Below are 13,631 nucleotides of genomic sequence, written 5' to 3'. Positions count from 1 at the left end.
TGGTATGAGACCCCATCAGCCCTGACTCCTTGGCTAGTGAACTTGCAACTGCATCACTCTGCAGGGTCAGATGACAGAGATCCTTAAAAGGACTGAAAAATTCCCTAGATGCTTCCCACATGGTCACAATTCTAATTTTGTAGATTAATTGATGCCCTTTTTTCTGTCCATTTTTCCTAGAGTGAAAAAAGCAAATATTAATTCACAGGCCACCGAAACGAGGGCTTCATCAGTTTCCACTTGAACACCCACCCTAAATAGGTAATTTGATTATGGAAGCGTTGTCTTAGAACCCAGATCCGATTCCCAGGGCAGAGTGCTTTCCGCTGTATCCCACCACTTGTACTCACTTACTATGATTTCAAACCCTTCTCTTAAGGATCTCCTTATTTCGATCCCTGCCAGGCTAAATGACTCAGGTTTTGGTTTTTGTTCTTTTCCTCTACAGAGTGTGATTCATTTTCTCACTTTTACCAGCCCCGTTAAGATCAATGAAGTGTTATCATCTGCCTAAATGGAGCCTCTAGGATTGCTCTGCCTGTTGCTCCTGAGATCTGCTGAGCTGGAGTCTATATTCTGTCATTGTGTTCCTGAATCTTGTAGGTCATTAGATTAGAATGATGTTTTCCTCCTCCTCTGAGTTATCTCTGGCTTGAAGGTTGCAGGTCCTATTGCTGCCGGAGTCCTTTCTTGATAAAAACCAACACACACATCCTCGGGAGATCCCTGTTTGCTATTATATGCTGGTGCAGTTGTTGGTTTTTTTTTTTCTTAACATCTTTATTGGAGTATAATTGCTTTACAATGGTGTGTTAGTTTCTGCTGTATAACAAGGTGAATCAGCTATACATATACATCTATCCCCATATCTCCTCCTTCTTCTGTCTCCCTCCCACCCTCCCTATCCCACCCCTCTAGGTGGTCACAAAGCACCGAGCTGATCTCCCTGTGCCATGCGGCTGCTTCCCACTAGCTATCTATTTTACATTTGGTAGTGTATATATGTCCATGCCACTCTCTCACTTCGTCCCAGCTTACCCTTTCCCCTCCCCGTGTCCTCAAGGCCATTCTCTACGTCTGGTGCAGTTGTTTTCACCTTCCCATTTTTCCCCTCCTGCCACTGTGTGCCCAGCAGGCTGTCAATGAGGAAAGGAGCAGCAGGGGAGTCAAGTCAATCATGTACATTAACACAGCCGTGGTTTATTTCAGATGGCTGTTCGGGGAAGAGGAGACAGGCCAGAAACTCTGCACATGAAATACAAAGTAGATAGTATGTGCTGTGACTGAGGTTGCAGGGATTTAGGGAAGTTTCTCTGCTATTTTTTTAATCAGCTTCAATTCCTCCCCTTCACCTCTGAGTGGGTGTAAATTACTTCAGAGTTCTTTTCCCACCCTCACCTCCTCCTCCTCTTCCCCTTCCCTCTATTTCCTTTCACAGCCCTTAGTGGCAGGTGAATCAGAATTAGTGGGGGAATAATTATGTTCTCTATCAGCATTTATCACCAGCCCACTTCCCTTTAAAACCTGAGATACTGCTTGCAGGTTGCAAAGTACCCAGAGCGCCCTGAAGAAACATCATGTTTATAGGAACAGCTTTTACTGCCAGCATTAGAGTTGAGAGAATATGTGCAGGTCTGTACATCAAATCGGAGGCCTATCTCCCTGGATGAGTTAAAATCTGGGAACAAAAATAGTCTTCTGGGTTCTCCTTTGCTGATCGTATTTGACGCCATTCAACACGTGCTTTGCATGACGATGTTCTCTTTTCCTCTGACATTAAGCTGCTTTTATTGCTCTAGTGAAGGTTCCAGTTTCTCTACATTTACTTATTACTATTGAATCGTTCACTCATAAATCCCTTCCTCCCTATTCAGTTTTTTTAAATATATATATTTATTTATTTTTCGCTGCGTGGCATCTTCGTTGCTGCGCACAGGCTTTCTCTAGTTGCGGCAAGCAGGGGCTCCTCTTGGTTGCGGTGCATGGGCTATAGGTGTGCGGGCTTCAGAAGTTGTGGCTCGCGGGCTCTAGAGCACAGGCTCAGTAGTTGTGGGGCACGGGCTTACTTGCTCCGCTGCATGTGGGATCTTCCTGGACCAGGGCTCGAACCCGTGTGCCCTGCATTGGCAGGCGGATTCTTACCCACTGCGCCACCATGGAAGCCCCCCCCCCACCCACTCAGTTTTTAGTCACTTAGGTGTACGTGTCTTTCTTTATGAATTGTATTTATTCTGTTATATTTGCTTTTAAGAGCTTTATGTACTTCTATGTGTGAAAATGGGTTGTGTGGTTACTTTTATGTCACAATTGCATGGTGAGGATTTGAATGTGGTTACTGGGTTTCTTAGTGACAGTGCCTGGCTCTCCTCATAGCACCCGTTCCTTTAGGCCTGAAGGGCAGTCCAAGAGGTGACATTTTTTGGCAGACTGGGTGGCAGATGGGATGGAGGGATGTTCTGCACATTGGGCTTGGTAAATACATACAGGCAAGAAAAGTGACTGGCAGGGAGAAGTGCTGTGTTGGTTTAAACAAGCTGTTGGAAGGACTTCCAGGTGAGAAAAAAAGTCAGGGAGAAGAGAGACGAGCACAGGCCAGAAGGAATGGAAGTTGGAGGGATAAGAAAATAAGAATTATTTGGACAGAAGTAGATGGAGGATAGTTAAAGGAGAAGAGAGTTTAAGCAAGGACACTGCTAGCCCATAACTCTGCCTTAGGGCAACATTAGAAGAAGGTGCTGGTTCCTCTGGGTAAAGGTGGTCCAGTATTTGGGTGCATGGCTTGCCAAACAGAGAGTAGGCTGAATTTTAGTCACTGTTTGCCTCCTTGGTTCAGTGCCCTTGGGCAAGGCACAGCCTGCATACTGTCCATGGCAACTCTGAGTGTAGATCGAGAATATCCTCTAAAAAGCAGTGGTACAACTTTTAGTATGTATTACCTCTGAAGAGAAAACAGTCTGCTCTGAAATGGTCATATTCTAATATTCCTTTCAATAATGTAGTAGGATTTACAAAGTTCCTGAATCTCCCTGCCTCATTTGATCCCTCACATAGCCCTGAGTATCCTGTTATCCCCACTGTGTAGATGGACAGGTTTAAAGAGATCAAGTTGCTCACAGAGGATACGTGACATCAAGTAAGTGGCAGAGTCATGATTTAAATCACACCCTCTGACTGTAAATGCTGAGCTTTGCTGCAGTGTCAGGCTACCCACATTGACTGCATACAGAATAAATGAGGCTGCGTTTGTGAATGACCATGACCACTCCTCACGCATATGCAGTAATTAAGACAACTGTGTCATCTTGTCTGTACCAGTAGAGCTGGTAGATTCTTGCCACCAAGGTAACTTGGAGAAATGAATTCCTGTGCCTCAGTTTCCTCACATGTAAACTGAGGCCAGTAATATCTACCCCATAACTCACTAGGTTGTTAAGAATCATAATTATGATTCTGAATGTTGAATACCACAAGACAGGGCTTCTGTCTATTTCATATACCACTGTGTCTCCAAAGACAAAAACAATACCTGGCACAAATAGCTGCGCAATGTATATTTTTTGAAAGAATTAATGGATATTACAGTTTACTGAATGTTGGGTGCTAGGCTGGGCTGAGTGCTTTGTAAACATTACTTATTCCTCACCACAGAGCTGCAGGCCGGGTGTGATGACATCCATTTTACAGGTGAGGAAATCAAGGCACAGAGAGTGAAGTAACTCATGAGAGGTCACACAGCAGAGCTGGGATTCAAACACAGGACTGTCTGATCCTAAAGCTTATGCTCACAGCTACTACAATTGTTGTAAGAAGTAAACTATCATTTAAAAGGCAGGGCAAATAATAACATGAAAAGTCTAAGAGTTGAACACCAATAATCTTTCTGAAAAAGTGCAAAATAATGTACTATAACTAAAAACAGAATTTAAGAAAGAGGCTCATATAAGGAAAAACTGTGAGCAAATAAAAGATAAAGCCTGCAGTTAAGTTCAAGTAGCAGTTGACAATTGACTCTAAAGTTAATTCAGTTGCCAAGAAATGATTCATCAGCAATCGGAAACACAATGATAGAAGAGGATGCAAATACACCCAAATCAATCCAAAAGGATTCCAAAAAATCTTCAAATGTAAATTGGTGATGCAGTGCATTGTTAAAGAGAAAGTAAGCTAAGGATTTGTCTGCTCTGGGAGATAGAAGAGATTCAGATTCTGATTAATTCTTCATGTTAATAGAAAAGTTGGTATCAGTATGTAATTATATATGCATCAATAAAAGTGTTTTTAAATTTAAAAAAAAGAACTGTTGTAAGGACTAAATAAAAGTAGGTACTGGGCCTAGCACAGTATGTAACACAGATGCTTGATCAATGAGAATTTCCTCTTCCAATTGTAAATCCAAAATTCATGACCACTTTAAAAATGCCTCAAGAATAAATATCATATAAAGGTTTCAGTTGATAAATAACTGGAAGCCTAATTTCTGAAGACTGACTAGCCAGCTTCTTTCCCCCATCATGCTTTCAGTGATGACAATTTCTTAGGGCACCAATAGATGATTTTTTTCTCCTTTAAACATAACCCTCGGGCTTCCCTGGTGGCGCAGTGCTTGAGGGTCCGCCTGCCGATGCAGGGAACACGGGTTCGTGCCCCAGTCCGGGAAGATCCCATATGCCGCGGAGCGGCTGGTCCCGTGAGCCGTGGCCGCTGAGCCTGCGCGTCCGGAGCCTGTGCTTCGCAACGGGAAAGGCCGCAACGGTGAGAGGCCCGCGTACCGCAAAAAAAAAAAAACCAAAACACAAACATACCCCTTATTAGATCTGGCGATGCATGTTCTCACAGGTCTCACAGCACGAGAGACATTGATGCTGGCATCTTTCCAAGGATGTAGAGGAGCAGCCAGAAGTGACTAACATCCCATACGGTGGTGAATACAGTTCTGTCTTTATGATGTAGTCATCCCAAAAGGCCTCATGGTAAAGCAATTAATATTGCAGTGGGCAGGGGTTTTTTCTCTATTTGTTGTGAAAGCTATATTGCTTCACCTTTCAGAAACAGGAAAAATATTTAGAAAACAGTAAATAGTTACAATGAGTTCTAATAAAAATAGAGTTGCTGGAGGCCCGCCCCCGCCACCCCTGCTTAATATGAAATGCAGGTGACTGGGTGCCAGCAATAGAATAGGCACCCAGATATAGTCACAGTTGATAGAGGCAGCTCCAGCCCTACCAAACCCCACTACAGATAGCCTGCAAAATGTGAACTTTGAAATAAAAATAAATACACGTGTTCAGATCCTAGCTCTGCCACTTCCTAGCTTTCTTGTCCTAGATGAGGTGTTATCTTCACTGAGCCCTGGCCTTGCTCTCACAGGAGGGTGAGAACTCCTGCTTCGCAGGCACCCCGTGAGGACGAAAGGAGACCGCAGATGGAGCAGACCTAGCAGAGTGCCTGGCACGCATGGGAACTCCTCCAAGATGAGTTCTTCTTCCCTCTCAGGGCTAACAGTGCAGCGAAGGGGTTAGTCGGAGAACATGCGGGAGGTGACTGCAGAGTGAAGACAGTGTGTTGTACTCGCATTAGAAGTGGCATCGTTATATTAATTTTTGTAGGCATGGAAATGTAAACTAAAGATTATAATATAATTAGGGTTGGTTAATAAAATGGCTATTTTGAAGTAAAATAGGTGGGTGTCAGGCCAGAATCAAGGGCTGAGGAACTGGAATCTAGATCCAGATCTGTATCGGTTGGAGAGCTTTCCCCTGCCGTGTGCCTCAACTGCTCCCCTAACAAATGGAGTAAACATCTACTACACATAGGCTGCTTAATAGAATGAATGAGGCAAAACCTGTGAAGTTGTGGTATCCCAAATGAGAGGGATAATGTGAGTACAGAAGGAGTTAGAAGGGGGTCATTGCCCCCTCCTTTTTTACCCTAAAGGGCTAAGACTGTATACATTCTCCTAAAAATTACTTTTGCTGAATGGGTTTGGCTTTTCCTAGAGACACAAAAACAAGGTTAAGAGATAGGAAAGAAATAGATTCCCCATATGGATTAAAGCTAAGTTTAAGTTTCATTCATTCAAGTGTTTGAGGTCTACCGTATACCAGAATCTTCACTTAGTACTGCACATAGGAGAAACAGGTATTTTAAACACCAGCAAAAACAAAACAGCATTGACCTGTTAGCACAGAAATCACTGGGTGTGTAAAATGTTCTTTGCATTCTACGTGCATTGGCAAGTGCTTAAAAGTCAGAAGGAGGGTACCTTATATATTTACAGACCAGCCCCTTTCTTCAGGGACCTCCCCTCATGTAAATAGCTCCCCAACCTCATCTGCTGTGGGATAAATGGCTCCTTCTAGAGGGTACAGTATGACAGCTGTTTAATGACATATGACATAACAGAAGAAACCAACAAGATTGTCATACCCCTTAGAGACAGTGAGGGAAAACGGGTCAGAAGATAGCAGCCGGTTACCTACAGTAGAATTTGGCCCAAGTGTTGTAGGGAAGATTGTCTTGGTGGACTGTGTAATAAGACATACTGAACCCCACAATTTGATATGTGTGTCCTCTTGCTAGCCAAACAGCAGGAATAACTCAGTACTAGGATGAGAGAATAAAATAAGCAGCAACACAGGACCCAGGCAAACGTGAGAAGAGGTGGAGAGTGTGCTCCACAGGTGAGTGACCTCAAAGCCTGTCAGTAGGTAATATTCTGCTCAGGGGTGTCACAGGGATGACACCTGGTAGGAATCCCATGAGAAAATGATCCAACTATGGAAGTTTCTGTCTGGAAGAAAATGGCACTCCTATATCCCTGTGTAGGAGTGTCATAAGGAATAAGGATTCTTTGAATAGAAAATAAGCATTAATTTCCAACCACAAAGGACATGGCGTCCTGTTAGACATTGGGAGGACAGATGGGTCTCCTAGGAGAACCTATGGGAATCTCCTCTGGCAACAGGGAAGATTCCAGTCGGTGAAAGTATTAGCTGTACTGTCTCATTTTATTTAATCATTAACATCGTAAGTGCTTAGGCACTATGGGAGTTGATACAGCAAATATAGCCATACTTTATTGAGCATCTACTCTGTGCCTATCACTTGGGGGAGGTGAGCGGGGGTAAGCCTTTTGTGTGAATTACTTTATTTAATTCTCATGATGATTTATGAAGTAGATAGTGTCCTTGCCAGTTTTCAGATTAGATACTTGATTAGAGAGATTAAGTACATTGCCAAAAAAATCACACTTTACGTGGAAAATCTCACTACTCCTATTAGATGGAATTGAACTCAGGTCAAAGCCCAAGTTCTTAACAATATCTTGATGGATTTTTCCTAGCACAGAATGAGCAAGAGGATTCTTGGTTGTATTTGGATGGACAATTTTAAAACATATTTACTGAACGAGGATTTTAAAAGAATGTAACCCATGATTTCATTGTTCTTGTTCTTAGAATGAGACTAAGTAAAAATGGTAGACTTTAAGGTAATTTTCTAGCAATAGGATGGACATGGGAAAGACGTGAATAAGTATGTAAGTAACTGAAATTGGGAAACTGCATTAGGACACGTATCCTTACCTGGTTCTTGAACGTCCATCACCAACATCCTTTATCCCTATGTGCTCTGGAATTTCAGTTCCTCTACCTACTCCGTGATTCCCCACATCAGATCAACTTCATTGCTGACTTTCTCTGCTCCTGTTCCTTTGATACCTAACAGTACAGGTGGAAAAAAAGCATAACCCTGCTAATTGGCCCCATCACTGCATATTCATCATTCGCAGCCCCGACTTGTTTCCCCCGATTGGTCAGCAGTTCTGTTCTTTGTCCTGCAGTGGCTCTTCCAAACCTTTACCACATTTCTCAGTCGAACTCTATCTGAACATCCCTCTCACTAGATGATCCAAGCTTCCTCCTTCACCAAGAAAATACCTCGTAGAGTTTCTTACATAGAAGTAAACAAGACACAGGAAGCTTAAGTAACTTGCCCCAAGTCTCACTGCTAGTGATGGCAGTTCTCAGTTTCAAACCTTCTCAGTCTGGCTATAGACTTTGCCCTATTAACCACTATGCCATATTGCCTCTCTGGTCATATATTTTGGATGAGTCAATTAATCAACGAATGGATGGATTCAAGACCAGAATTTGAAACTTGGCCTGCTCCTGGCCCATAGTAGCCAGACCATCTCTGCTTGTACTTCTGAAGCTTACTGATAAGGTTAACTTTTGTATTGGGACCCACTAAATGGAGGCCACCTTAGTAGCCTGGTCCATGTCACAAAAGTAAACCTAAGCCAGCCTGCACTTACAGGGAATGCCTGTCAAGGAAACCTGACATACACCAATCACAATCCTCCAACTTGGCTTTAGCTAGCTCACCTTTCCCTAGAAAATAGGACCTACCGGCCTTGTAAGGAAATCCCTGACCTCCAAGCCACTCATGCCCTGTTTCCACATTGCCTCTTCTAATGCTCTATAAACTCACTCTTGCCCAAAATCCCTTGGGAAGAATGCTCCACTGCTTCTGAGGCACTGCACTCCCCCAGTCCATGGAGTATTTTCTCTTGAATAAAGGACATCGGACTCCTAACTTGTTTTAGTTTTGTCACTTGACATTAGGCCTGTTCTAAATGTGGCCTGACTCCACATGCCTTTGGACTTGCTTTTACTGGGCTGGTTCTTCCCCCGAGACCACAGGCACTCCTACCAGGAACTTCCTCCATGACTTAGTTTTCCCCTTGCCCCAGCATCCTACGTGGCCAGAGTGGCTGCTCCACTGACTCTTTCATGGCCTCAGCTAGCTCTTCTCCTATATTCCCTGTTGCCCTTAAGGACAGCCTTCCAGATGGAATCCAGGAATAGCCTAGAATCCTTCCCATACTCTCCTAAAACTTTACCTCTTGACTCTGTCTCCTCTCATTTTCTGTTGTCACTTCTTTAATTCCTTCATGTAGCCCATTTCTTTGGCATTAAGATTTCAGTGAGGAACACGACTTACAAGGCTCCAACCTCAAGAAGTTCTCATTGTGGGGAAAGAGCTTCTAACCAAAATCCAGATTGTGATAAATGAAAAGAATCAAACTTGGGGGTAGAGAGCATAGTGGGGTGGTCTGATGGTATCTAAAGCGTCTGTGAAGTTGGTGCTCATGAATCTACTGTGAACCAGTGATCCCAGTTGGGTATTTTTTTTTCTCCTGTAACTTGCCTGTTTGGATGAGGCATGGGCAAGGTGGATGGATGACTTTCTTTACCTCTTCCTCATCTCTTATGCAGGTCACTGCAAAAGCCTGCTGAGTGATTCCCCTTACCTCCAGTTCTCACCTCTACCCAACTCCATATCGATGCTAGCATGTTCTCTGTAAACATAGGGGTGCTATACTGTTGCTCTGACTAGAGATCTCTGATGCCCCCTCTGCCTAACAGTGATTCTCAATCCTTAATGTATGACAGTCACCTGGAGAGTTAACCACACTGACTGCCGTCTCCTCCCTCACTCTCATCACCTCCCTACCAAAGTTTCTGATGCCATAGGTCTGGAGATAGGTCTGGGGTGGGGTCTGAGAATTTGCATTTCTAACAAGTTTTCAGTTTATGCTGATGGTCTGGAGACCACACTTTGAAAACCACTGGCCTGAAGAACAGTTTGCTAACTCCTTCATAAAGTAAGCCAGCCTATTTCCAACTTCACTTCTCCACTCTCTCATTCATTTAGATAGTGTTCTAGCCAGACTGTTTGCAGCACTTTCAACATGCCAAGTGCTTCATCATCTGTTACCTCTGCTCATGCTCTTTCTCTTGCCTTGAACGGTCTTTCTTTTCTCTCCTTGGTGAAATCCTCATCCTTCGAGTCCCCGCCTAAACACATCCACAGCTGGGAATCCTTCCCTTATCCCATCATTTGAGTAAAACTAATGACTGCTTCCTCTGGGCTTCCATAGCACGTTCATGATATCTCTTTCTTTTCTTTCTTTCTTTTTTTTTTTTTTACATCTTTATTGGAGTATTATTGCTTTACAATGATATGTTAGTTTCTGCTTTATAACAAACTGAATCAGTTATACATATGTTCCCATATCTCCTCCCTCTTGCGTCTCCCTCCCTCCCACCCTCCCTATCCCACCCCTCTAGGTGGTCACAAAGCACTGAGCTGATCTCCCTATGCTATGCAGCTGCTTCCCACTAGCAATCTATTTTACGTTTGGTAGTGTATATATGTCCATGCCACTCTCTCACTTTGTCACAGCTTACCCTTCCCCCTCCCCATGTCCTCAAGTCCATTCTCTACTAGGTCTGTGTCTTTATTCCCGTCTTACCCCTAGGTTCTTCATGATATATATATTTTTAGATTCCATATATATGTGTTAGCATGCGGTATTTGTCTTTCTCTTTCTGACTTACTTCACTATGTATGACAGACTCTAGGTCCATCCACCTCACTACAAATAACTCAATTTCGTTTCTTTTTATGGCTGAGTAATATTCCATTGTATGTATGTGCCACATCTACTTTATCCATTCATCTGATGATGGATACTTACGTTGCTTCCATCTCCTGGCTATTGTAAATAGAGCTGCAATGAACATTTTGGTACATGACTCTTTTTTTTTAATCATCTGATACATTTTAATTTTTTAATTTTATTTATTTATTTTTAACATCTTTATTGGGGTATAATTGCTTTAAAATGGTGTGTTAGTTTCTGCTTTATAACAAAGTGAATCAGTTATGCATATACATATGTTCCCATATCGCTTCCCTCTTGCGTCTCCCTCCCTCCCACCCTCCCTATCCCACCCCTCCAGGCGGTCACAAAGCACCAAGCTGATATCCCTGTGCTATGCGACTGCTTCCCACTAGCTATCTACCTTACGTTTGTTAGTGTATATATGTCCATGCCTCTCTCTCGCTTTGTCACAGCTCATCCTTCCCCCTCCCCATATCCTCAAGTCCATTCTCCAGTTGGTCTGTGTCTTTATTCCTGTCTTACCCCTAGGTTCTTCATGACATTTTTTTTTCTTAACTTCCATATATATGTGTTAGCATGCGGTATTTGTCTTTCTCTTTCTGACTTACTTCACTCTGTATGACAGACTCTAGGTCTATCCACCTCATTACAAATAGCTCAATTTCGTTTCTTTTTATGGCTGAGTAATATTCCATTGTATATATGTGCCACATCTTCTTTATCCATTCATCCGATGATGGGCACTTAGGTTGTTTCCATCACTGGGCTATGGTAAGTAGAGCTGCAATAAACATTTTGGTACATGACTCTTTTTGAATTTTGGTTTTCTCAGGGTATATGCCCAGTAGTGGGATTGCTGGGTCATATGGTAGTTCTATTTGTAGTTTTTTAGGGAACCTCCATACTGTTCTCCATAGTGGCTGAACCAATTCACATTCCCACCAGCAGTGCAAGAGTGTTCCCTTTTCTCCACACCCTCTCCAGCATTTATTGTTTCTAGATTTTTTGATGATGGCCATTCTGACCGGTGTGAGATGATATCTCACTGTAGTTTTTTGGGGGTTTTCTTTTTTTTTTTTTTTTTGCAGTACGCGGGCCTCTCACTGTTGTGGCCTTTCCTGTTGCAGAGCACAGGCTCCGGATGCACAGGCTCAGCGGCCATGGCTCATGGACCCAGCCGCTCCGCGGCATGTGGGATCTTCCCGGACTGGGGCACGAACCCATGTCCCCTGCATCGGCAGGCAGACTTTCAACCACTGCGCCACCAGGGAAGCCCCGCATCGTAGTTTTGATTTGCATTTCTCTAATGATTAATGATGTTGAGCATTCTTTCATGTGCTTGTTGGCAATCTGTATATCTTCTTTGGAGAAATGGCTACTTAGGTCTTCTGCCCATTTTGGGATTTGTTTTTTTGTTATTGAGCTGCATGAGCTGCTTGTGAATTTTGGAGATTAATCCTTTGTCAGTTGCTTCATTTGCAAGTATTTTCTCCGATTCCGAGGGTTGTATTTTGGTCTTGTTTATGGTTTCCTTTGCTGTGCAAAAGCTTTTAAGATTCATTAGGTCCCATTTATTTTTGTTTTTATTTCCATTTCTCTAGGATGTGGGTCAAAAAGGATCTTGCTGTGATTTATGTCATAGAGTGTTCTGCCTATGTTTTCCTCTAAGAGTTTGATAGTGTCTGGCCTTACAATTTAGGTCTTTAATCCATTTTGAGCTTATTTTTGTGAATGGTGTTAGGGAGTGTTCTAATCTCATACTTTTACATGTGCCTGTCCAGTTTCTCCAGCACCACTTATTGAAGAGGTTGTCCTTTCTCAACTACATTCTTGCCTCCTTTATCAAAGATAAGGTGACCATATGTGCGTGGGTTTCTCTCTGGGCTTTCTATCCTGTTCCATTGATCTATATTTCTGTTCTTGTGCCAGTACCATACAGTCTTGATTACTGTAGCTTTGTAGTACAGTCTGAAGTCAGGGAGCCTGATTCCTCCAGCTCCGTTTTTCGTTCTCAAGATTGCTTTGGCTATTCAGGGTCTTTTGTGTTTCCATACAAATTGTGAAATTTTTTGTTCTAGTTCTGTGAAAAATGCCAGTGGTAGTTTGATAGGGATTGCATTGAATCTGTAGATTGCTTTGTGTAGTAGAGTCATTTTCACAATGTTGATTCTTCCAATCCAAGAACATGGTATATCTCTCCATCTATTTGTATCATCTTTAATTTCTTTCATCAGTGTCTTATAATTTTCTGCATACAGGTCTTTTGTCTCCTTAGGTAGATTTATTCCTAGATATTTTATTCTTTTCATTGCAATAATAAGTGGGAGAGTTTTCTTGCTTTCACTTTCAGATTTTTCATCATTAGTGTATAGGAATGCAAGAGATTTCTGTGCATTAATTTTGTATCCTTATACTCTACCAAACTAGCTCTAGTAGTTTTCTGGTTGCATCTTTAGGATTCTCTATGTATAGTATCATGTCATCTGCAAACAGTGACAGCTTTACTTCATCTTTTCCGATTTGGATTCCTTTTATTTCCTTTTCTTCTCTGACTGCTGTGGCTAAAACTTCAAAAACTATGTTGAATAAGAGTGGTGAGAGTGGGCAACCTTGTCTTGTTCCTGATCTTAGTGGAAATCCTTTCAGTTTTTCACCATGAGGACGATATTGGATGTGGGTTTGTCATATATGGCCTTTATTATGTTGAGGAAAGTTCCCTCTGTGCCTACTTTCTGCAGGGTTTTTATCATAAATTGGCATTGAATTTTGTCGGAAGCTTTCTCTGCATCTATTGATATGATATTTTTTTTCTCCTTCAATTTGTTAATATGGTGTATCACGTTGATTGATTTGCGTATATTGAAGAATCCTTGCATTCCTGGAATAAACCCCACTTGATCATGGTGTATGATCCTTTTAATGTGCTGTTGGATTCTGTTTACTAGCATTTTGTTGAGGATTTTTGCAACTATGTTCATCAGTGATATTGGCCTGTAGTTTTCTTTCTTTGTGACATCCTTGTCTGGTTTTGGTCTCAGGGTGATGGTGGCCTCGTAGAATGAGTTTGGGAATGTTCCGCCCCCTGCTATATTTTGGAAGAGTTTGAGAAGGATAGGTGTTAGCTCTTCTCTAAATGTTTGATAGAATTCGCCTGTGAAGC

The 13,631-nt window shown here is 42.4% G+C and overlaps 1 protein-coding gene across 1 annotated transcript in view; it reads left to right on the top strand.

Annotated features, from left to right (window-relative positions):
- The first annotated feature begins 222 nt into the window (after positions 1 to 222).
- PLPPR1 (phospholipid phosphatase related 1) overlaps positions 223 to 13,631 on the top strand; it is a 175,298-nt gene continuing 161,889 nt past the window's right edge. The window contains exon 1 of the mRNA XM_082843203.1: positions 223 to 261. The gene's annotated coding sequence lies outside the window, so the exon portion shown is untranslated. The remainder of the gene's footprint in view (positions 262 to 13,631) is intronic.

The sequence above is a fragment of the Leucopleurus acutus genome (assembly GCF_964270905.1).
Source record: "Leucopleurus acutus genome assembly, chromosome: 7".
NCBI classification, from domain to species: domain Eukaryota; kingdom Metazoa; phylum Chordata; class Mammalia; order Artiodactyla; family Delphinidae; genus Leucopleurus; species Leucopleurus acutus.
Note: the sequence above shows the minus strand (reverse complement) of the source record. Positions and strands in the feature narration are given on the sequence as shown.